A 25782-nucleotide genomic window follows, 5' to 3' on the forward strand; every position below is an offset into this window, starting at 1 on the left:
AGAATCTGTGCCTTTGCTTGTATTGTGTGGATATCAATAATGCTTTCTTCTTATATGGTGCTTTTCATCCATCGATCTCAAAAGCACTTCACAGTCTTTAATGTATTTATCCTCAGAACACCCTTGTAATTTAGGGAAGCATTATTATTATAATTCCCATTTTACAGATGCAGAACTGAGGCACAAACACGCTAACTGACTTAATCGAGGTCACACAGGAAGTCCATGGCAGAGCAGGGAAGTGAATTTGGGTCTCCCACATCCTAGGCCGGTGGCCTAACCACTAGTCCATCATGCTCCCTTAAAAATGCCATCACTTTTTTCATAAGAGGAGGAGTTTGTCCCAGTGTCCTTGGTAAAATGTTCCTTCACTTTATTGTTGTGCACCATGCAATGCATTGGTTGTCTACCTGAATGTCGCTCTCCCACTCGCGAAGATGTTAGAGCTAGAGTTGGTTGGAATATTGAATTTTCAATAAAAAGGTGGGGGTTTTTAACCCACAATTTTCTTTCCTGTTCCTCTCCCTGTGACCCCAACCAGCTCTGGCTTTGGGATCCTTCTAGATGAAAGACACAAAGCTAGTGAAATACACTGAGATATGAAAACCTCCCAGGAAACATTCCACATCTCTGAAAGTAGGGAATTACCCACCATCCAGCCACATTTAATGTGGTAGTTTTGATTTCCTATCTAAATCCTACCTATAGACAGAAAGAATGGTATATTTCTGGGCTCAAAAACGAGTTTATCTGAAATCGATATTGGTGAGCATCACTAAGGATATCTTGAGGATGTCTCATGGGTAGGCCTAGGCAATCAAATGCTCCCAGCAAAGAAATGTTAATCACTTAATCAAAAACCTGACCTAGGAAGCAGGAGGAATCCCCCCACAACCTTAAAATCTGATATTACACGTGCAAGGGAATTTTTGACATTATTTAATATTTTAGAATGGACTCATTCAGAGAACAGACAATTATCTCAAAAGGGAAACCAATGAAAATTAACACACCTGAAATCGTAATCCTAGCAGTGAAGTGAAATTCAAGTCTCTCTAGTAATGTCTGGTAATTTTTCTGGGGCAATGCTTAATGGTCAGAAGTGGGAACTGTATTATTTGTGTCATTTGAAGTCGAGTTACTTGTTGCAGGCTCGATTCAGCAAAGTGCTTAACAACTGCTGTTGTGCCAATGAGGGAGAAGGGCATGGCCCCGTCACAGGGAGGACACTGGCTGCTGGTTACTTCTGGCAGCAGGCACTGCTCCACCTCTACTCCCAACCCACCCACCCACCATATTGATGAAGAACTGTTATGCTGCCCTGGCAATGAGCAATGAGGAATCGCCCCCCAAAGGGGGAGGAGGAGAAGCCATGTACCTCTAAGTCTGGGAGGATCACAGCCACCACTCCCAGGAGGAAATGTAGGGTAGTGGTGGTTGGTGACTCTCTTCTGAGTGGGATGGAGGCACCCATCTGTCGGCATGACATGACATCTCAGGGGGAGTATGCTGCCTGTCAGAGGCCCTATCCGAGACATTACACAGGGATTGTCGAGGATCATCCAGTCCTCTGACTACTACCCCCCACTGCTCATCCATGTGGGCGCTAATGATACTGCGAGGCCTGACCCGGAGCAGATTAGAAGTGACTACAGGGCTCTGGGAGTAGGGGTGAAGGAGCTGGGGGTGCAGGCGGTGTTCTCTTCGATCCTTCTGGTCAAGAGTAGGGGCTCAAGCAGAGACAGATGTGTCCTAGAAGTGAATGTCTGGCTGTGAGGATGGTGTCGCCAGGAGGGCTTTGGCTTCCTTGACTACGGGATGCTGTTCAAAGAAGAAGGACAGCTAAGCAGAGATGGGGTCCACCTACCGAGGAAGGGGAAGAGCATATTGTGATACAGACTGGCTAACCTCGTGAGGAGGGCTTTAAACTAGGTGTGATGGAGGCAAGTGACAAAAGACCACAGGTAAGTCACAAACATGGAGACCTGGGAGAAGGGTCAGAATCTGTGGGTAGCCTGGGCTGTTATAGCAGAGATAAGGGAGAGACAAGAGAAAGACCCAAAAGTGCATGACTGGGCAACAAAATGGCAGATGAAATTCAATGTTGATAAATGCAAAGTAATGCACATTGAAAAATATTATCCTAACTATACATATAAAATGATGGGGTCTAAATGAGCTGTTACCACTCAAGAGAGAGATCTTGGAGTCATTGTAGATATTTTTCTGAAAACATCCACTCAATGTGCAGCGGCAGTCAAAAAAAGCAAACAGAATGTTGGGAATCATTAGGAAAGGGATAAATAATAAGACAGAGAATATCATATTACCTCTTTATAAATCCATGGTACACCCACATTTTGAATACTGCGTGCAGATCTGGTCACCCCATCTCAAAAAAGATATATCGAATTGGAAAAGAGCAACAAAAATGAGTAGGGATATGGAACAGCTTCCATATGAAGAGAGATTAATAAAACTGGGATTTTTCAGCTTGGAAAAGAGACGATTAAGGGGAGATATGATAGAGGTCTATAAAATTATGACTGGTATGGAGAAAGTAAACAAACACTTCCTTATTTAACTATTCCTTCTCATAACACAAGAACTAAGGGGTCACCAAATGAAATTAATAGAGAGCAGGTTTAAAAGGAACAAAAAAGTATTTCTTCACACAAAGCACAGTCAACATGTGGAACTAGAGGATGTTGTGAAGGCCAAGACTATAACAGAGTTCAAAAAAGAACTAAATAAGTTCAGAACAACTATTAGCCAGCTGGGCAGGGATTGCTGTTTGCCAGAAACTGGGAATTGGGATGGAACTTGATAAACCCGTTCTATTCATTCCCTCTGAAGCACCTGGAATTGGCCGCTGTTGAAAGACAGGATACTGGTTTAGACAGACCAGTGGTCTGACCCAGCATGGCTGTTCTTTTGTTCTTAACATACAGGAAAATTCAAATTAGTATCTTAGATGTCTGTATTGTAATGTGAAAAGTATGAGGAATAAGAAGGAAGAACTTGAAATGTTAGTTAATAAACACAACTATGACATAGTTAGTGTCACAGAGACTTGGTGAGATAATATGCATGACTGGAATATTGATATAGAAGGGTACAGCTTGCTCAGGAAGGACAGGCATGGAAAAAAAGGAGATGGTGTTGCTTTATATATTAAAAATGTATACACTTAGACTGAGGTTGAGATGAAAATAGAGACAGACTTATTGAAAGTCTCTGGGTAAGGATAAAGAGGGTAAAGAATAAGGATGACATCATGGTAGGGTTCTACTACAGACCACCTAACCAGGAAGAAGAGGTGGATGAGGCTTTTTAGAAAACAGCTAACAAAGCACAGGACTTGGTGGTGATTGGGAACTTCAACTACCCAGACATCTGTTGGGAAAATAACAGCAGGGCACAGATTATCCAACATGTTCTTGGAATGTATTGTAGACAATTTTTTTATTTCAGAAGGTAGAGAAATCAACTAGGGGAGAGGCTGGTCTAGATTTGATTTTGACAAATTGGGAGGAACTGGTTGACAATTTGAAAGTGGAAGGCAGCTTGGTTGAAAGTGATCATGAAATGGTAGAGTTCAAGATTTTAAGGAATGGTAGGAGGGAAAACAGCACAATAAAGACAATGGATTTCAAGAAGAAAGACTTTAGCAAACTCAGGTAGTTGGTAGGTAAGATCCCATGGGAAGTAAGTCTAAGAGGAAAAACAGATCAAGAGAGTTGGCAGTTTTTCAAAGAGACATTATTAAGGGCACAAGAGCAAACTATCCCACTGCGTAGGAAAGATAGGAAGTATGGCAAGAGACCGCCCTGGCATAACTAGGAGATCTTCAGTGATATGAACCTAAACAAAGAGTCCTACAGAAAGTGGAAACTAGGTCAAATTACAAAGAGTGAATATAAACAAATAACACAAGTATGTAGGGACAAAATTAGAAAGTCCAAGACACAAAACAAAATTAAGTTAGCTAGAGATATTATTGGTAATCCCTTGGGGTCAAGGATGATCTCCTTCACAGATTTTATTTTATATGGGTCCTTTGGTGACTGAGGAGTCTGGTCCTTGAGCCAGAGACTCTTTGGCAGATGTTGCAAGTGGTGTTGGAAGTCAGGGTTGGGCCACATTGCTGCATGACAGTTCTGTCCTTTCTTTTCTGGCATTTTTCTGCAACCAGGGCAAGGTGATTTTCCTCAAAAGTGGTTGTCTGACAAGACTTCGCCAGTCAGACCCGCCTTGGGCTACTGACTTCCAGTGTGTGATGTCGATGCCACATCTCTTGATGTTTGTCTTGAGAGTGTCTTAGAAGCTTTTTGTTTTGTCCTCCCCATTTCCTGAGTTGGGCAAACAGCAATTGTTTTGGTAGGCATGTATCAGGCAAGCGCACACAGTGCCCGCTCCATCTCAGCTAATGCTGGATAATCAGGGCCTCAACACTGAAGATGTTGGCCTTTGTGAGGACACTGACGTTAGTGTGGTGATCCTCCCACTTTATGTTGAGGATCTTCTGGAGAAAGTGCTGGTGCTGGTGTTCCAGGCTTTTCAGGTATTTTCTGTAGGTCACCCAAGTCTCACAGCCATAGAGGAGAGTTGAGATTACCATCGTTTTATAAACTAAAAGTCTCATGTGTGTTTTGACGTCGTGGTTGCTGAACAACTGGCAAGATACTCTGCTGAAAAGAAGACTGGCCCAGTCAATTCTGTGCTGAATCTCAATGTCTATGTCTGCCCTGTGTGAGCGATGGCTGCCAAGGTAGGGAAAGTGTTTTACATTTTTTAGTTCCTTCCCATCAGTGTAGATCTTCCTTGCTGAGTCTGATGATTGACCAGGGGCAGGCTGATGGAGAACTTTTGTTTTGCCAATGTTCAGGGTTAGCCCTAGGCTTTTGTAAACTTCAGAGAATCCGTTAAGGATAGTTTGTCGATCCTCCTTTGAGTGCGCAAGTACAGCACAATCATCTGCATACTGGTGTTCAATTATTATTGCTGATGTTACTTTAGTTCTGGCACAGAGGCGAGAGAAGCTAGAGACATAAAGGCTAACAAGAAAACATTCCACAAATACATTAGAAGCAAGAGGAAAACCAAGGACAGGGTAGGCCTGTTACTCAATGAGGGGGGAAAAACAATAACAGAAAATGTGGAAATGGCAGAAGATATAAATGACTTTATTTCAGTTTTCACTGAAAAAATTAGTAGCAATTGACATCTATCATAGTGAATATCAGTGAAAATGAGGTAGGATCAGAGACTAAAATAGGGAAAGAACAAATTAAAAATTACTTAGACAAGTTAGATGTCTTCAAGTCAACAGGGCCTGATGAAATACATCCTAGAATACACAAGGAGCTGACTGAGGAGGTATTTGAGCATTAGCGATTATCTTAGAAAAATCATGGAAGACAGGAAAGATTCCAGAGGACTGGAAAAGGGCAAATATAGTGCCCATCTACAAAAAGGGAAATAAGGGCAACCCAAGGAATTACAGACCAGTCAGCTTAACTTCAGTACCCAGAAAGATAACTGAGCAAATAATTAAGCAATCAATTTGCAAATATCTAGAAGATAATAAGGTGATAAGTAACAGTCAGCATGGATTTGCGAAGAACAAATTGTGTCAAACCAAGCTGATAGCTTTCTTTGGTAGAGTAACAAGCTGTGTGGATGGAGGGAAGCAGTAGATGTGATATATCTGGACTTTAGTAAGGCTTTTGATACTGTCTCGCATGATCTTCTCATAAACAAACTTGGGAAATATAGCATAGATGGAGCTACTATAAGGTGGGTGCATAACTAGTTGGAAAACCGTTTCCAGAGAGTAGTTATCAGTGATTCAGAATCAAGCTGGAAGGACATATCAAGTGGGGTCCCATAGGGATCAGTTCTGGATCCAGTTCTGTTCAATATCTTCATCTTCATACAGCTCTAGTTTACACTGCCAGTGAAATTCAACGGCAGTTGACAGGAATTATGCAAGCTACGCAGAGTAGCTTGCGTAACTCCCGTTGACTTCGTAACTTCCGTTTAGCGCACTGTCTCCACTGTGCTGCACCGATAGGAAATGCGTACCTGTTGACACAGCTCTACACTTTTTGGGGACGTGATTTTATTATATCAACTTCCAGATTGATTGAGTGTGTCTTCACTGCCGCTCAATCAAACCGGATAAATCGATCTGATGGTGGCAAATTTGCTGCCGTCAGTGTAGACATAGTCTTAGATAATGGCATAGAGAGTACACTTGGACAATACCAAGCTGCGAGGGATTGCAAGTGCTTTGGAGGATAGGATGAAACTTTAAAGTGATCTGGACAAACTGGAGAAATGGTCTGAAGTAAATAGGATGAAATTCAATAAGGACAAATGCAAAGTACTCCAGTTAGGAAGGAACAATCAGTTGCACCCATACAAAAAAGGGAAATGATTATGTAGGAAGTAGTACTGCAGAAAGGGATCTAGGAGTCATAGTGGATCACAAGCTAAACAGGAGTCAACAATGTCATACCGTTGCAAAAAAACCAAACATCATTCTGGGATGTATTAGCAGGATTGTTGTTAGCAAGACATGAGAAGTAATTCTTCCACTCTACTACACACTGATTAGGCCTCATATGGAACTGTGTCTAGTTCTGAGTGCCACATTTCAGGAAAAATGTGGCCAAATTGGAGAAAGTCCAGAGAAGAGCAACAAAAATGATTAAAGGTCTAGAGAACATGACCTATGAGGGAAGATTGAAAAAATTGAATTTGTTTATTGTGGAGAAGAGAAGATTGAGTGGGACATGATAACAGTTTTCAAGTACATAAAAAGTTGTTATGAGGAGCAGGGAGAAAAATTGTTCTCTTTAACCTGTGAGGATAGGACAAGAAGCAATGGGCTTCAATTGTAGCAAGGGCAGTTTAGGTTGTACATTAGGAAAAAATTCCTAGCTGTCAGGGTAGTTAAGCACTGGAATAAATTGCATAGAGTGGTTGTGGAATCTCCTTCATTGGAAATTTTAAAGAGCAGGTTAGACAAGCACCTGTCAGAGATGGTCTAGATAATACTTAGTCCTGTCATAAGTACAGGGGACTGGACTAGATGACCTTTGAGGTCCTTTTCAGTTCTACAATTCTATGATTCTACGATGTGCTTAACTGTAATCATAGCCTTATGTCCCATCGAAGTCAATGGGCCAGATTTTCATTTACACTAAAACCCCTTGACATTGCTCTAGAGGTATAGAAGGTCTTTAATGGAAATCAGAATAAGGCCCACTAGGACCTATGTACGTGCTTGGTGAATAGGAAAGGTTTGCTGAATTGGAACCGGAGACCTTACAGGATAGGGGACTTTATCCTGGAAAGAAGTGGCTCTGAAAAAGATTTAGAGGTTGTGGTGGATAATCAGCTGAACATGAGCTCCCAGTGTGAAGCTGTAGCCAAAAGGGCTAATGCAATTCTTGGATACATAAACAGGGAATCTCTAGTAGGAAAAGAGACATAATTTTGCCTCTGAATTTGGAACTGGTGCCACCACTGCTGGAATACTGTGACCAGATCTGGTTTTCATAATTCAAGAAGAACATTGGTAAATTGGAGTGGGTTCAGAAAAGAGCCACAAGAATGAATGAAGGATTAGAAAACATGCCTTTATAGCAATGAACACAGTAAGCTCAATCTATTTAGCTTTACAAAAAGAAGGTTAAGGGTAATTGATTATAGTCTATAAGTATCTACAAGGGAAACAAATATTTGATAATGGATTCTTACATCTAGCAGTGAAAGATATAACACAATCCAATGACTGGAAGTTGAAGCTAGATAAATTCATACTGGAAATGAGGAGTAAATTTTTAATGGTAAAGGTATTGGAACAATTTAACAGAGGTCATTGTGGATTCTCCATCACTGTCAATTTTTAAATCAAGATTGGCAATTGATCAGTATTCTCATCATGCCACCTGTCAGTACCTGACACAGTCTGGGGAAGCTAATGATCCTCCTAGCAAACTGAATAATGTAAGCTCATACTTGAAGAATCCCAGTATCACCACTTCTGGTAACCCTAAGAATGTGCAATCCCATGGTTTCCATACCATCAGGCCCACATGCTGAGTCTTACAACTCAACATTGAGAGTCGACAGCCATGAAACATTTAATCATCACTCTTGCTGATCAACATGCTATTGATGTGATCTGCACACAAGAAACTCATATTTCATCTAATGAAGCCAGCCGATACAAGATGGATGACTTCTACCTGACATGCCATGCTGCACACCCAAAGCCCGGCCATGACACATATGTTCAGGCTATCGTTATAGATGCAGTCCATTTGTTATCCACTGAATCTTGAAATGTCATCAAGATTGGCACATTTTGGACAGCAAACATCTATAAGCCTCCTAGCATTAGCTTGGGTCAACAGATCCTTCCATGCTTACCACACCTAGCTATTTATGTTGGAGACTTTAATAGCCATCATGTAGACAGGGCTACAAAGTGGTTGATGCCGGCGGTGAACAACTTGTGGACTTGGCCTCACAATGTGACCTTGCTCTCATTCATGATCCAAAACAGCTCGGGAAATTCCATTCTTCTAGATGGAACCACGACTACTCACCTGACCTATGCTGGGTCAGCTCAGTACATGGCTACCCATATCCAGCATCATGCCAAGTCTTGCACAACTTTCCACACAGCTAGCACAGACCATCACTGATCCATATTGGTCTTCAGCTACCAATCATCATGAGAACAAAGAAGAAGTGGTGGCACTTGCGCAAAGCCTACTGGGAGAAAAACAGCTCAGCACTGGAATGGAGTGTTGTAATAATTCCACCCCACCACATCCTGATAGAGCAGGCTTAAAGGCATTTCTGTAGAGCCATCTACACAGCAGCTACCAGAACCATTTCATGCAGATATTGCCTTGTGTACCTCCCATGCCTTGAAGAGGAGTGTGCCGCTCTACTGAAGCAGTATGAGTCAACTGGTGATCCAGACATGGCCAGCCACTTAATCAGAGCTTTGATCTGTGCTTGTTGAGTCCGATGGAAGGAAAAGACCAAGAACCTGGACTTTACTCGTTCCAGCTGAAAATGCTGGAGGTTACTTTCTCGCCTTGGAGTTAGCCACCCACCACTGACACAAAGTCGATCATCTGTGAGTGTTAACCAAGGATCCAGTCACCTGCTTTGCAAGGGAAAGACGCCGCTGGAAAAAGAAGTGAAGAGTCAAATCCAGAATGGTTGGAGAGTCTTCCGCAGGCTGCACAAATCCAGAGATTGTCATGAACCTCTCACAGTTCCAGAGCTGGACAGAGTGCGATATAACATGAAATCTGGCTCTACTGCCAGCTGTGATAACATCCTTCCAGAGTTCCTGAAACATTTTGGCCCACATGTCCATTCTCGGCTGGCTCAATTCTTCACAAGGGTCACCAACGAAGGAAGATTGCCGAAAATCTGGTGCAAGTCAAAAGTCATCAGCCTCCCAAAACCTGCTAAAGACCCAAATCAGGCATCAAGCTACCACCCAATATCACTGCTTTCTGTGTGTCTCAAGGTTCTAGAGCACCTAATTTTACGGTGAACAGCACCAGAGGTGGAGAACATCTTGAATGTCGAGCAAGCAGGCTTTCGACAAGGTTGAAGCACATGCAACCAAGTGCTTGCACTAACCACATTAATCTAAAATGGTTTTCAAAGAAACCTGAAAATAGGTGCTCTTTTCCTTGACCTGACTGCAGTGTATGGTATGGTGTGGAACACAGGTCTACTTGTTAAAATATCATGAGTTCTCCCACCATGGGTTACTGATGTCATTGAATTGCTACTCCAAGACAGACGGTTCAGGGTGCATGTGGGTGAGAAAACAAGTGCTTGGAAAAAACAGATGAACAGGTTACCCTCAGGGTCTGTTCTAGCCTCAACCTTGTTCAATCTGTACATCAACGACCTGTCGCCAACCCAATCACAAAAGTTCATCTGTGCAGACAACATCTGCTTCAGGCTACAGGCTCCGACATCCTCTGAGTTGGAGAAGACCCTGAGTGATGATGATGCAAATCTGGCCAACTACTGCTGGCCAACTACTGGCCAACTACATGGTGCCTTCAGCCTAGCACCAGCAAGACAGTCTCTAGCACATTCCACCTCCACAATGCCAACGCTACGAGGGAATTAAACATCATAATAAATGGCCAAAAGCTGAAGCTTGACGCATATCCAGTTTACTTAGGCGTGACCCTCGACTGAACACTGACATACAAAAGCCACCTCAGCAAGATAGCAGTGAAGGTCAAGACACACAACAACCTTATAGCAAATTGGCAGGTTCTTAATGGAGAGCCAATGCTCCAACCTTAAGAATCTCAGCCCTTGCAATCATGTACTCAATAGCAGAGTACTGTACTCAATAGCAGAGTACTGTGCGCCAGTATGGAGTCAGTCGGCACACACCAAAGTTGTTGATGTGCAACTCAACAATGCGCTTCATCACAGGAACTCTCCGAATGACTCATCTTCCATGGCTTCCAGTTCTGAGCCACACTGCTCCCCCTTTACATCAGGAGGGAGATTGCAGCTAGCAAGTTGCTTGAGAAGGTATATGGCAACCCAGGTTTGACCTTTTTCAGTGACATTTTTAGCCCACTAGCTGTATGTCTTTCATCATGACACCCATTGTGGTCAAGACTGCAATGCCAGGACAAAAAGCAGAGTCCCTGTGGTGGAAAGACTGGTGCTTAATATCAACCACCATTCAGTTCCTCATCACAGACCCTACTGCTCACCCGCCTGGCTTTGAGCTGCTACGTCATCAGTAGGCCCTTCTTAACTAATTCCAGACTGGACAAGGCCTCTGTGAAGCAAACCAGCATCATTGGGGTCTTTGAGACAATCCAAGCTACAGTTGTGGCACAGACCAAACAATGATACACGTTGTCGAGGAAGTGCCCGCTAACCAAATTCAGTGGTGGGCTCCGAGAGCTCCACTTGGCCCCAAGGACAGTACTGCTTGGCTCGGCAAATATGCAGACACTTTGGCTATGTACACACTGACGGCAGCAAATCCACTGCCATCAGATCAATTTTTCCAGTTCCATTGAGCGGCCGTGAAGACCTACTCAATCAATCTGGAAGTCCATCTATTAAAGCCATCTCCAAAAAAGAGTAGCGTTGTCTCGATGGGAATGCATTTCCCGTCTGCCCAGTGCAGTGGAGACGGCATGCTAAAGGGAAGTAATGAAGTCTATGGGAGTTACGCAAGCTACTGTGTGTAGCTTGCATAACTCCCGTCGACTGCCGCCGAATTTTGCCGGCAGTGTAGACCAGCCCTAAATAAACAAATAAATCTAAAAGACCTGCTCTAGGAATTATCTGGGGGAAGTTCTATGGCCTGTATTACACAGTAGGTCAGACTGGATGATGACAATGGTCCCTTCTGGCCTTAGACTTTATGAAAAATATCTAGGGCAAAGGTATCCAAATCAGCTTCTCTTTCCCTTAGGACTCATCTTTGTCACCATCTCAGTCCATGCTTGCTTGCTAGATAGATAGAATGTATATATTTTAAAGACTGACTGTGGAAAGAGAAATTCCCAATCCAGCTCTGAGACCTCCCAGACCTTGGAGGGTATCTCCAGAGCCATGGTGGGGCCTTCAGAAAAGATAAGAAGAAATCAAAAGTATTTGACAATTGCTTTTTCCATTGTAGTGCCACTTTCACAGACAGAGCCTCCTGCCCACCAGACCTTTCTTATTACAGCCCCATGGCAGCTATAAACCCCCCAAAGCTGAGCTCTGCAGTTCCAGAATTTCAAGATGGGCAGGCAGGAGAAGTGTGCAGGTTAGCAAAGTGTTTGCAGAAGATAAAACTGTTATTCTCTTTAAAAAAAACAAATAAATACCTCAACCAGCAGATTTCACAAGCCTATTGCCAAAAACCTTAGCGTGATGCTTTGTCTTCATACCGATTGCAGATATCAGGCCTTGTTTCAGGACACGCATCACAGTATCAGGCTTACCTTGTGTTTCACTGATATATAGGTTATGGGGGAAAAAAAACCAACATAAAGCCTGAAATGAAAGTGGAAGAATTGTGGGATCCAGGCTGGTAGCGGTGTTGATGCTGAAGTATTCCCTGTGATTGCTAGCTGGCAAACGAAGTGGACACCCAGATATTTGAAACAAGGCCAACTAGTTTGGCACGACTCTCCCTGGCACAAAACAATCTTGGGTACAGCCTCCTGCTGCTGCTGGCACTCTTACAGCTGTCTTTCTTCATCTTGCTCTTCCCACTGCAGCAGCCACTCAACAGGTGTTTCCATAGACGCAGTGTGTTTGGCAGCTTATAAGCCTTCAATATTATCTCCTGCATGCATTTTCCCCCTCCAACAGCACGATTTGGGTCCGTTGCTCAAAGGCAAAGTGAGGCAGGCATGGCAACCAGGACATCTGACCAGCTGGAATTGCAAGGGAGGGGCATATGTTTGAGCAGTCACGTATACTGCTTTGAAAGGAATCTGGTTGGTAAATAGTGACCGGAGAACATCGAAGTTTAGCCCTTTCCCTGAAAGTTGAAATATTACTGACAGAAGTTTAGCTGAAATTTTCCTCTCTTCTTTAGCTCAGCCAGAACTTTCCTTTCCTTGCCCTACCTGGATCTCTTTCCTTCATCTAAATAAATCCCTGGCTTCCAACCTCCCATCCTTGACTTTCAAGAGCTTCCATCACTACTAACCCTTTGATTATTTTGCATCAGGGTGGATGTTTCCTGGGCTGAACTCTCTTTGCCCACGTCTGGCTGACAACAGTCTTCGGATATCATGAGTTTGGAAGATTTGCTAGGTAAGATCATGAGGCAACAATAGAAACTAAGATTTCAAGACAGCAAATGGCCAAGCAGAAGGTGCTCAGCCTGGTGAGACCCAGAGATGGGGCACTGTTGAAAAGAAAGAGCGTATCCAAACTGCATAATTAACATTCATGGTTTGTCTGAGGCCCAGGCCAGTTCTCATTTTCTTTCTTACTGGCTTGCTCATCCCTAGGTAGTATTTAGGACGCTTTAGGACACCAGGCATTCTTATTTTGCTGCCACTGTAGTTGCCAAAGGGTATTCTCAGCTCCTTGGGGAATGCATTAAGAGGCCCAAGGCTTTCTAGCTTGCGGAAATAGTCCTGATTTTTAAAATTTGTGTTACAAATAGTGGATTCCTGGTATACAGTGCGTACCAGGAAAAATGTGCTGAAGATATTTCTCATCAATGTGTATGCAAGTTCCAACAAAGGTCCTTTTTTCCTAAATCAATCGCTCTCATCAGCACACCTGTGTACACACACTCGCACCTATGAACTATAATTAAAGAACATCTCCCATAATATCTCTGTCACAGAAAAAAACAATGCATTAATTCTTAGTCCAGAACATCATAAGCAGTTGCTTTATGATTAGGACCTACTCCAAGACTGTTAAAGCCATCTTTCCACTCTCCCCAATGTTGCCATTAATATGTAAAAGCTTAAGCTTGCTAAAGGGATTATTGCACATCCTATCTGATTGTAAACTGGCATTTCAATGATTACATGTATCTTTTTGTCATTTTCTCGTAAAACATTTTACTCTTGAACAGCATAATTGGCCTCTTACTAATGTTTAATGAATGATTAAATCAGCATAAATGCAACATACTGCTTTACATGGAAAGCATGTTTGCAACCTTCAGGGCCACCGAGATGTGTTTTTACACTATTGTTTTTAAATCTTTATAATTTACTAATTATATGCTCTTTGGCATATGTTGCATTAAGTCTATGGGAGCGGGGATGTGAGTTTTCCTATATGTATACAGTGGCAATAAATTTATTAATCACATGGCATGGGGGTTTCACTCAGAGGCCAGCAGGCCCAGTGGGCAGCTCATAGAGAGACCAGATGTCCCAATTTTATGGGGACAGTTCCAATATTCAGAGCTTTTTCTTATATAGGTGCCTATTACCCCCTACCCCTTGTCCCAATTTTTCACACATGCTATCTAGTCACCCTAGCAGCTCATGGCTCATCAATACCCTGGTGCTCCAGAGCTCCCCCAGATGAAAGGGGGAGGGAGTCAGGGGGGAGAGAAAGTAGGAGGACCTGGGCCCTCCCTCTCCACCAAGTCCCAGGGGCCAAGAGGGAAAGGCAAAGAATGTCTCAGTTTCCTCTTCCTGATCACCTCCCCTGAGCAAGTTCCTACCTCCCCACTCTCTCTTCAGTCTGGGGTGTGGTCGCAGCCGCCTGGCCCCCTTGTGAGAGTTCCCATTGAGTTCCTTGCAGTTCAGTCAGTCAACCCAGCATTCCCAGCTCTCTTCCTAGTGCCCAGTTATTCTCCCTCAGCAGGGAGTGAGGGAGGGAAAAGAGGAAGGCCCCAACCCTCCCAGTGGGGTCTTACCCACATTCCAGACCCTCTGCTATGGATCACTTTGTCACCAGAAGCTGCAAACTGCCTTCTTCCCTTCAGACAGCCTTTCCTTCACTCTCCCTCCCTGCTTGACAGTCAAAAGTCCCCTTTTGAGCAGAGCCTCCATTTGGAGCATGCACCGCAGCTGCTTAGGGGCGAGGGCCTCTTGGTCCAGTACTGCTCCATCGCTCCCTTCTTCCCTGTGTGGGATCTGTAAGCCCCATCATACATCCTCTGTCACAGGGTCAGTGTGTGTTGACAAGTGTCCTCCATCCTCTGAGAAGAAGGCTGCATTCTTGTGATCTTTTCCCACTTGGTGCAACACCTTGAGCCAATCTAACTGCCGTCAGAGCATGATCTGGGGATTGCGGTCTTTCATGACATGTAACCGCTGGAGGAGCGCGTGGCCCATCGCCAGATGGAATCGCTGGCTCCAAAGGGCCTGGATAGCCCACTTCACTGCCAGGGCCTCATCCTCAATTACCGAGTAGAAGACTTCTTGGGGGAACAATTTTCAGAGGAGATAAGGATTGGGTGTTCTTCTCCTTCCACCTCCCAGAACAACATGGCCCCCAGGCCAGTGTCTGAAGCGTTAGTCGGTTAGACTGTTAGTCTGGCTTTGAAATCTGGGGTGGAACAAGATGGGCTTTCGAGCCAACTGATCCTTTAATGTTCTTAAAGCCTTAAATCTTGAGACCACTGGAACTTCTTGAGGGCTGTGTCTTTCACCATGCTTGGCACTGGGACATATTGGCTATAAACCCCATGCTTTTGAGAGCCTGCAGAACCACAGCAACATGATTAATGTGATCATTCCTAGTCCTGCTATCAGTGACAATATCATCAATGTACACAGCCACTTATTGGTTGTGAGCTTGTAATATCTTATCCATTAGCCTCTGAAAGGTGGCTGCCATGCCATTCAGGCCAAAGGGAATCATCCAAAATTGGTATAGACTGAAAGGCATGTAGAAGGCTGTCTTCTCTCAGGATTTCAGGGTGAAGAGGATGTGACAGTATCCCTGGTGAGCTCAAGGATGGTGATATAACTGGTGGCTCTCAACCTCTCCAACAATCATTAACCCTCAGCATAGGCATGTATCAAATTTTGACCCCCTGCTTCACCTTTACTAAGTTCTCCTTTGCACTCACCCAAGACCTTTAATTTCTCCTTCAGTTGTAATACATACTGTATCGTGTTAGTTGCCGTGGAACTTTGCTTCTCCCATCTCAAGCTAATCCAGTATTCCCTTGAGTTGTCTCCCATACAATAACTCAAATGTGGAGAACCCCACTGACACCTATGGGACTTTTTGGACAGCAAACAGGTGAAGTAAGAACAACTGATCTCAGTGGCAGGATTCCAGGACTGTGAACTTTGTTAGCATGCTTTGCAAAGTCTTATTAAATCATTCCACCATTGGATTGGTGGTGGTACAAAAATGTTGTTAAGGTCTTTATTTTTAACAGGCCGTACAGCTCTCTCATAAGTTAGGACATAAAATTAGTACCTTGATTAGTAATTATTACTTGAGGGATCCCCAGTCAGGTAAACAGTTTTATGAGCTCCGGTGGTGGAGCAGAGGGGGATGCCTTGGGGATCATGTGACATAGTCCAGTGTAACTAATATATGTTGATAACCCTCCATGCTTTTTTCCAAGGGGCCCACTAGGTCTGTGCAGATCCTCTCAAACAGAGTTCCCAGCATGGGGACAGGTATCAGCAGGGCCCGAGGTACCTTCTCTTGACTTGTCCATTGGCAGGATATACAGTACTCTCACACTTCTTTGTGGATGTACGACCAGTAGAATTGGAGCATCGTTCTGTAGAGCACTGTCTGCCAACTGAGGTGTCCCCCACAGGGTGCTGTGTATGACAACCATAATATTTCCCTCCAGTACTTCGCTGAGACAAGAAATTGCCTCTCTGGATGGATGGTCTTTCTTGGCTCTAGATGCTTTATCCACCTGTAGCTCGAAATGAGGCCACCTTTCAGGAACCACGATTCCGCCACCTCCCCGTTAACTCAGGCAAGCGGCTTGTAGGCTCGGCTTATGGATAGGTCATTTCTCTGCTCCTCTATACAATTCATCTCTGCAAGAAAATAAATCTGTCTCCATAGGCTTGCCTGGGCCTTCTTGCTGCTTCACCTTCATGGGGGAAACTTGGCTGGGAGTTCCTCCCCCAGGTCCTCACACTCATCTACACCCCAAGTGTCCCTTAGTCTCTGTGTGGGGTCTATAAATCCCATGCACATGGCTTTGCAAATGATGACATTGATATCACTTCCACTTATGTGGCATGTTGTTTTTATACATTACACACACACACACACACACACACACACACACACACACACACACACTATATTATATATATATATAAATAAAATCCATAATTAAAAGCCAGTTAAGAGGGCTTAATTCTAAAATTCAATCCAGGGTCCTAGGCACACTCGCTGGCCCTTCCCCCATGGCTCTGTCTCCATGTCACAGCCCTGCAACCTCCCCCATTTGGAGTGGTGGGGGCAGGGGCCCTCTCCCCTGCTAGAGATGATGGAACAATGGCATGGAGCTCCTTTCTGTCTCCAGGAACAGCAACAGGAATCCCCTCTCTCCATCAAACTAGCCAGGAGTGGCAGCAAGGATCACCCAGCACTTACTCCAACATGAAGGTTGTATCTGATTGGGGTGGGCTCAGTGCACTCTTCTCCTCCGCCACATCCAGAGGCCCCTGACACAGTGGTGTTGGGGGGAAAAGCACAGAGATAATGGGTCTTGGAGTCAACACCTCATTAAGTTGCATGGAGAAATTCAGACCTCTCAGAGCTATTGTTTCAGGCTGTCTACAGACTCTGGAAGACATCACTGTATTAGCTATCCTCAGTTCACGTTTCCCAGCTATTATATTTACCCAAGGAAATATGAGGCTAGAAACCAGAGCTAGTTAAAACATTTTGAATGAAAATATTTTGGTTGAAAATAGCCCTAAAACAAAAAAAAACCTAAATTTTTCTCACCAAAAAAATGGTGATATTTTTAATCAACATCATCATTGCAATAGTTATGACTTTTATTTTATTTACTGAAAACCAGATGTTCTCTTACTATGCCTGCATGATGCCTCCCACACTAGGGCCCCAATTATATTTGGGCCCACTAGACACTAATGAAATATAAATAATAATAATTAATAAATAATGCAAACATCGCAGCCTACTTTCAATAAGTGTGATTTAAAGTTAAGGATTTAATTCCAGCTTTAAGTGAAAAGCTCAGCTCAATTTTAACTACTAAGGTGCGATTACATCCTCCATTATACATATATACACACATGCATCTATATTATATATATTCAAAGATTTTAAAAAATCATCAACATTCCCAGCACGAGCTAGAAATATAAAAATTAAAACAGACACTGACTACTCACCATGAGCAGTTCAAATTCATCCACCTTCCCGTAGCTTGGCTTTAGGAAGAGACTGTAGATGGAACAATGTATTCTGGATTTGCAAGCACACCAGGTGGGGTGAGGTTTGGAAGAGTTTGAACAACTGAGTCACTTTGCTATAAATATTTCCTATACAATTTTCACAGGCAGATCTTTTCTATCAGGATCATTGTGGTCGTTAAAACTCGTAACAAGAGATCTTCCCAATCAATATATTTGTTTATATTTATATTTTTAGTTTATATTTGGCCACTTCCTCCCAGTAGTAGAATTCTTCAGTTCCACACAAATGTTGTCCGGTGCTACACAAGGCTTCACAAAGTATCAAAAGCTGATGCCCTTCCCAGAAGAAGGAACTTAACATCTAAGTTCAAAACATGAGCACAAGAATGTTCTGTTTCATCTACTCTGCCATACAGTATCTTGGTACCACAGTGACAGACACTCTGGAAATACATAGATTGAATAGATTTTTTTCCCTTTGTACAATCCTGTCTTTCTCCCTGACACACACACACAGACCCGCTCTCTCTTTTTTAAATCTCTGTCTCTTTTTATAAAGGAAGGCTAAAATGATCTCTGTTTCAATTGCTATTAATTTAATCCCCTATTAGCCAGTACAGGATGCTGGTAAGTAAAAAACAATAATGTCCAGACAGAATGACTAGTTAATATATTAAGTACACCACACAAGGTACCACTCAAGGACCTTATGACCTGATCCAAAGTCCCACAGAATTTGATGGGGGGCTTTCCACTGACTTCAATGGGGAGTAGACCAAGTTGGGAGAAGATCACTCACTCCCAGCTGCCAGGAAAGAAGAGAATAAGCCTGGGAGGTTACATTAAAAGTTTGCCCCCATGGATACTGGGACTAGAGATGAAGGGGGCGCATCCCCTGGCTTGAAGAGTATTCCATTCTATACAGGGTTTACAGTTTGGTACAACAGCTCTCCGCACCCCCTCTATAAAAATTGTTCCAGCACCCATTTGCCCCCGATAGTGCATAGTACTTATAAAAAAAAGTATGAAAGCCACTGAAATGTCCTGGTTCTCCTACCGCACCAGTTTTTCACTGGTGTAATTCCACAGAAAAATGGAATTATTCCCATTTACACTGGGGAGAGGAGAGCTAGCCACATGTATATAGTCAAAATGCTTGACAGAGATTGAGAAAGTACTGACAGCTAAACATTAAGCCCTCCAGCAGCATTCAGATTATTCATGTCAGTTACTCTATTCCACTCAAAGTAAATTTAGTTAGCATCAAATTACAGCCTGGTTTATACAAAAAAATCAGGTTCAGTTGAAGGCTACGTTCATCAAAAGGAACTGTCAAAGCCTGACATCTTGTTTGGTTATAACACTGCGGTAAGATTACTCTCGCAAACATAATCTGCTGGCTAACTTTCTGTACCAGTTCTGAATTAGCACCTGTTCTCAAGTTATTGAACAAGAGTCAGCTTGTGCCAACAAAGCTTAGCACATACTTATTTAGTCAAAATAGAATCCAGCAGGTTAAAAGAAAATAACTACAGGCAATTACTTTAAAAACATTAATATTTACTCAGAGCAATTCAGGTACAGGAAAAGCTGCTTAAAGTATTTTACAGCACATTTGATGGCTTGGTTAGTGATACGTGTAGCACATGGGAGACCAGCAAACAAACTGAGGATTTTCTGGGGCTGGTACAGAGGTGACATTTCCACCGTGTATGGACAGAGGGTAAAGATTGCTTTTGTTTCTCTGAAACACTCTTAATTAATGGGTAACAGCTCTAGAATGGGCTAGCTGACTGGATTTCTTTTTGCAGAACGGGTCCTGAGTATTATTTATGTGGGTGTTTTTTAAGCGTGGCCAAAGACGTATCATAAAAAGTACATATGAGAATATGGCTTAAAGGTAAAAGGATGGCATGCTTTGGCTGGGTATAAAAAAAACCAATATGCTAGTGGTAAGAATAAATATATAAATAAATAATGTAGATAGCACCTTTCATCTGCGGATTGCAAAAGACATCCTAAACATTAACCAGTTAGCCCGCACAACACCTCTATGAAGTAATGAGGAATGTGTGCACGTCTTTTCACCCACTACTGAAATGCACCCACAGTAGCTGGGTGAAATTTTTAATTAAAAACCTTTTTTTTTTAAAACATGAAAAAAATACCTTTTTTCCAGCTTGAAAACTTACACAAAAAGCTTTAAGACGATTAGAATGGCCATGCTGTGTCCCAATGGTCCATCTAGTTCGGTATCCCGTCTTCCAATGCCAGGTGCCTCAGAGGGAATGCACAGAACAGGGCAATTAGGGAGTGATCTGTCCCGTCATCCAGTCCCAGCTTCTGGAAGTCAGAGGTTTAGGGAAACCCAGAGCATGGGGTTGCATCCCTGACCACCTTGGCTTTCATTTTTGGAAAATTTTGAGGTTTTCATCAAACCAACATCTTAAAAATTTCAAAATTTGGTGGTTTTTTTTGTTTGTTTGTTTGTTTCCCCCACCCCTTTTTCACTGCTTTTTTTCCCTCTTTCCTTTTCTCACTGTATGCAATAGAATGAGTGATGTCTCTGGGGGGAGTTTTTTCAGTTTTTGCTATTTCCATTGTGGAACTTTTCCAAATTCTCAACTTTGGAAATGTCACAGAGTGGCAAAAGAAAAAAAAAAGTGAAACTTTGTAACTCATCCACTCTGTGACTTTCCCAAAGTTGTAGAAGTTTCGAAAAGCTACAAAACAGGCAAAGGGAAAATGAAAAAGAGAAGAAGGAAAATAAAACAAACAAACCTAAATATCTTTCATTTTCATGCACTCAGTGGTTTAAGAAAAAGGGTGGGGGAAGGAAAATGGAAGAGGAATAATAAATTTCAAAATTCCCAAAATCCAAACCTCAATATTTTAAAAAAATGTGAAAAATGTCAAAACACAACGATTATTCCATTTTTAACCCTGTAAAATTTTGACTGTTTTTGGGTGATTTTTTCCTCAATTTTTAACCATCTCTCGCGCCCCCTTCTCAGCAGGACCACAGCCCCTGTCTAACAGTTCACAGTAATATTACACAATAGTCTAATATGAAAACATGAAGAATATTGCATCCAACTGAAACTCCAGGTGGAAGTTTAGGTATATAGGCTACCTGAGACTGAATTTAGAACATCTAGCATTAAAAAAGAGATATAGAGAGAAAATCTGTTCTTACAAAAACAATCATAGCGTCTTAAATGGTCAGAAGTAATCTGATCCTTAGTTTTACATCTTGGTTTTATATAATGGTATAGCCCACCTATCTGTTGAAGTTATTGAGTCATCATCAGTGACCACTGTCTATCATGCTGATCAATGTTCTCTCACTGTTTCCTTTCTCATTCCCCTATCAGTTTGTCTGTATCCGTCTCTTGTCTTATACTTGGATTGTAAGCTCTTTGGGGCAGGGACTAGCTTTTTGTAGTGTTTGTACAGTGTCCATGACTGTGGCTCATATGTGCTACAGTAATACAAATTATACAGAAGAAGAAGAAGAAGAGAAAATATTATAGAGTTAATTGAGGTTCTCAGAAAAAGAGTGCAGACATTTTAAAAGCATATAAATCAGCTATTAAAAATAACAAGCTTAAATCATCATTAGCTAAATATAGTGAAAGGAAATCAGAGAGCATGATAGTCACAAGCTGAATTTGTTAGCTCAGAGCCAAAATGCAAGGAAAAGACTCACCCTAAAATTTATGGAGAATCCTGACAAAACTGTCTCCCTTACAAGGCTGCAAAACCCTAAGTGAAGTTTGCAATCTAGTTTTTAATAAGACTCCAACACGTGGATTAAACAGGAAGTGAAGCCCAATGATTCCCTCATCACATTTCATTGACTCCTTGTTCTGGGTGGTTTTTCATCTGAATCAAGTAATGGTCACGCTGCGGAGTTTTGAGGGAGCGATAAGTTCTGCAAAAACTACAAGCAACGCTAATGTGTCTGAGAAAACGGAGTGAGGACGAGACGATCGTCTTTGCAAAATTCTGAATGGATAGTTAGGCACAAATGAATGAATGACCATGCTTTCCAGTAGGTGAAAAGATGCACCGAGCTGTGCATTTCGTACACTCATCTAGCTGCCGCTCTGACATTTTAGAAAAATAATAGTAAAAAGGAGAAATAATCAGGCAGTGTCAAATCCTTCCGACATCCACTCAACTGTCACTAAGGAAATCCTCATCAGTTGGGTTTGAGAGCTTCACATGAACCATAACAATATCCACTAAGCTGCTGTATTTGCACTCTCTGCCACAGAACAGTAGCTTCAGTCAACATGGATACCTGGAAATGACAGACGTCAAACACTGTTTATTAAGCAAACACCCACCTCGCCGCTGAAAAGATAGACAAGGAAAGAAGAGAGAAAAAGATGGTTGCGTATCAGTGTGTGACGGAGTAGTGAGACAAAGTGGTCAAGAACACTGAATAATCAACGGCAAACAGTTTACAGCAAAGATTATTTCGCTGGAAGTGCCTGGCAGAAATGGGGCAAGATGAAATGCCTCATCTGCTGAGATGCTCTAACTCAAGGGCACTGTTTGAAGGTAGCTGACTGTGACATGGAGACACGCTTCCTTTTAGTCCAAGTTCCCACCTTGAGAATTGCTGGGGCTTCTTCCTGAACCCAGAGGACACAGCTCTGGTGTAATTCCAACAGCAGAGTCCACAAAGTGTCGTGCAATAATGCCAAATACTGATGCAACACATTGTATCAGAGATGGGTGAACTGGTGTGGCTAAAGAAAGAACCTGACCTGTGCCGCAGCCCTTTCCCCAGGATGAACCACACCCAAATTCACCAATGTGGTGGAGAACAGTTATCCGCTCCTTGTTTATAATTCAGTCACCACAGTCCCAAACTTGGCCCCTCACTCCCTGCAGCAACCTCCTCCCCATCCTTACCCACAGCACTCCCCCTTCATCTTTGCCCCAGTTCCAATCATGGCCCCTCATTCCTCACAGCATGTCCCACCCCACCTTGCCCCAGATCCAGTCATGACTGCTTCATTCCACACAACACATCCCTCCCCGTCCTCATCCCAGTCCCAAACAAAGCCTCTCATTGCCACTGCACCCTTCCTCCCCACCCTCCACCCAACCCCAAACATGGCCCCTGATCCCCCACAGCATCTCCCTCTCAGCCACGCTGGCCTGGAAATCTATTTAGAACTTATATGGCTCCTACTATTGCACTATCTGAACATCACATAGCGTTTGGCGTATTTATCTTCACAACATCCCTGTGAAGTAGGAAAGTGTTATTATCCCCATTTTATAGATGGAAACTGAGGCCCTGAGATACTAAGTGACTTTCCCAAGGTCACACAGGTTTAAACCTGTGGCAGAGCAGGGAATTGAACCGATGTTTCCTGAGTCCCAGGTTAGTGCCCATCCTTCCTCTCTGAGAAGCTTCCTCTCAGGTCCCTCCATTTTTGTAGCCATTTCCCATGAACAATGGATTCCGACACATGCACACCCAAAATAGCCAAGGCGCATTGGGAAGCTGGAAAATGTGCTGCAGTTATGCCACCGGAACCTACCAGTCCGTTCCAAAGAGGGATGAGTAGGCCTGGGAAAGAGAAGAGGCAGAGAGATGGATGGGAGGCAGAGAAGGAAGGAAAGCAAGATGAAACCTCCAAAGGTTCAGATAAATTCAGAAAAGCACTCAGTCTTTTCAGGGTTTCCTCAAGCCAGCCTGCTAATCCTGTCCGTCATTGCAGCATTCTTCACTATAGACACAGGGGAAATGCAAGAGAAAAACCAGAAGTGATAGTAAAAGGTCATGAATGAGCAGAAAAGCACATTGCTTCTTCACTGATCTGCAGGCTGGCGAGAAGCTGGACAAGATGCCGGTGTCTGTGTTTGCTCTGAGGAAAGGTGCGGTGCTCCCCTCTGATAAATTGTTGGTATTGCAGTTACTACATAGGGCACTGTTAACGAGTGAGCGTTAGCAGTTTGTGCGTGTGCAGGTCATGCATGTAATATGTCTCCCAGCTGTGCTGCAGACTTCCTTTGTAAAGGACAAAACCTCCCAACCCACCTGCCAGTGCAGAAACTGGCAATTTAGAACTATTGCAGATGGATGAGCAAAACCACAGCTGGCATTTCTGCTTGCATTTACACAATTAAATCGCTTTGCCAGCAGCCATGTTTTTGGAAGTTTCCCCCTAAATATTTCAAAGAAGGACAGAACACTGCCCATGGCCATTAAACATTAACAAGAACTAGCATCTGGGCCAGAAATCTCACAACCCCAATCTGAACCCAACTCTTAGTTATCATCGGCTTCTGTAACCTTCTTCAAAACTGGTCTGGAGATTGTGTTTAATGGGATTAGATGAACACCACTGCTGCCACTTGCTTGAGTTCTTCGTCTTTTGTTTTAGTCTGCATTCTCAAGATTTCAGCATTTCTGAGTATTTTAATTTGAAAAGAGGCTTTCATTTAAAAACAGCAAACATGGTGCCTCTCAAAACAAAGTCTTTGCCTGCCCTGGTGAATGTGGAAATGAGGATATTCAAACAAAGGGAGCAGGGAGCGATCCTTCCCACATCACTAGAGCACACAGAGAAAAGATCGAAGAAAACGGATCAGCAGCAGTGTGAAATATACATACATATTCAGGCCCTTTGTCAAAAAAAAAACCCATGCCGCAGCATTTCAATTAACAAAGTAGGATGGTTTACCTGATAAAATGCTCCCTGTGTGAGTGTAATTACATATTTATGCCCCACAGAGATTTTTTAATTTCTGTTCAGTTTGTTTGCCTTGAAAGTATTTGTCACTGGAAATGTTCTTCATCTGTGATTTTAAGGCAGTGTTGGCCAAATGTGTGGCTTGTTTTCATTTTAGATTTATTTCAATGCGGAAGGGTTTGAAGATGATGCCTCTTTCCAGAACAAAAAAGAAAAAAAAATGATTTCAAGAAGAAAGATATTTCATCAAGCAGCAGAAAAAAAAAGTATGAAAAGGACACCATCAAGTACCCGTTTTATAGTTTTAGTGTCTGGTTTTTATCCTTTGTTGTTCATAATACACTCTCAGAAGCTTGAAATAACTTTTATTACTTTTCCAATTTTATTCTTTCCTACTTGGAAAACATTGATTCTTCCCCCTGTGTCTCAATAAGCTGAAATTAACAGGCCTTTTTTTGTTATTATTTTCTTGTTCATTTATCAGAGTTATCAATGACCCCTAAATGGTCATGGAATGGGAATTCATTCTTCTCCTGGGATCTCACTGCCTGATAGGTGTCTCTTCAGTACTAAAGCCCCACCTCCAGCAAAGCACTTACACGTGGGTATAACTTCAAACATTCGAGCAGTCATATTGACTTCAGCGGGATTGTTCACATGCTTTGCTGGAGCAGGGCCTCCCTTCCCTTGTGACTCTCTGTTCCATAGAGCCTTCTCTAGTGCCTTCCATCTTTGCTGTTCTCCTGCTGCAGTCTTAGTTTCTTCCTATGTCACTCTGATGACTTTGCTTCTGTTGTGCCTTTCCATGTTATCCTTGGTCTACCTCATCATGTCTTCCCTGGAGGTTCCAGTCCAACACCTGTCTTATGTTACTTGGGTCTTTCCTCCATATAAGTCCTAGTCATCTCCATTTTCATTCTGTAATTCCCTGTCGTGTAGGCTTCTCTTTCTTCCTCCTCCAGAGTTCTTCATTTGTGATATTTTTTTCTGGCCATCAATTAAAGATTTTTCTAAGGCAGATATTTATGCAAAATTGCAGTTTAGATAGTAAGCTTTTACTAAGTCTCCAAGCGTTAGCACCAAATAGCAAGGCTGACTTTTCAATGGTGTTAAATATTTGAAGTTTAGCTTGTAGGGCAAGATTCATATTTCTCCAGATTGTCTCC

This window comes from Emydura macquarii, unplaced genomic scaffold, assembly GCF_026122565.2.
Source record: "Emydura macquarii macquarii isolate MOO-44397 ecotype Brisbane River unplaced genomic scaffold, CSIRO-AGI_Emac_v2 contig_1551, whole genome shotgun sequence".
Lineage (NCBI taxonomy): Eukaryota > Metazoa > Chordata > Testudines > Chelidae > Emydura > Emydura macquarii.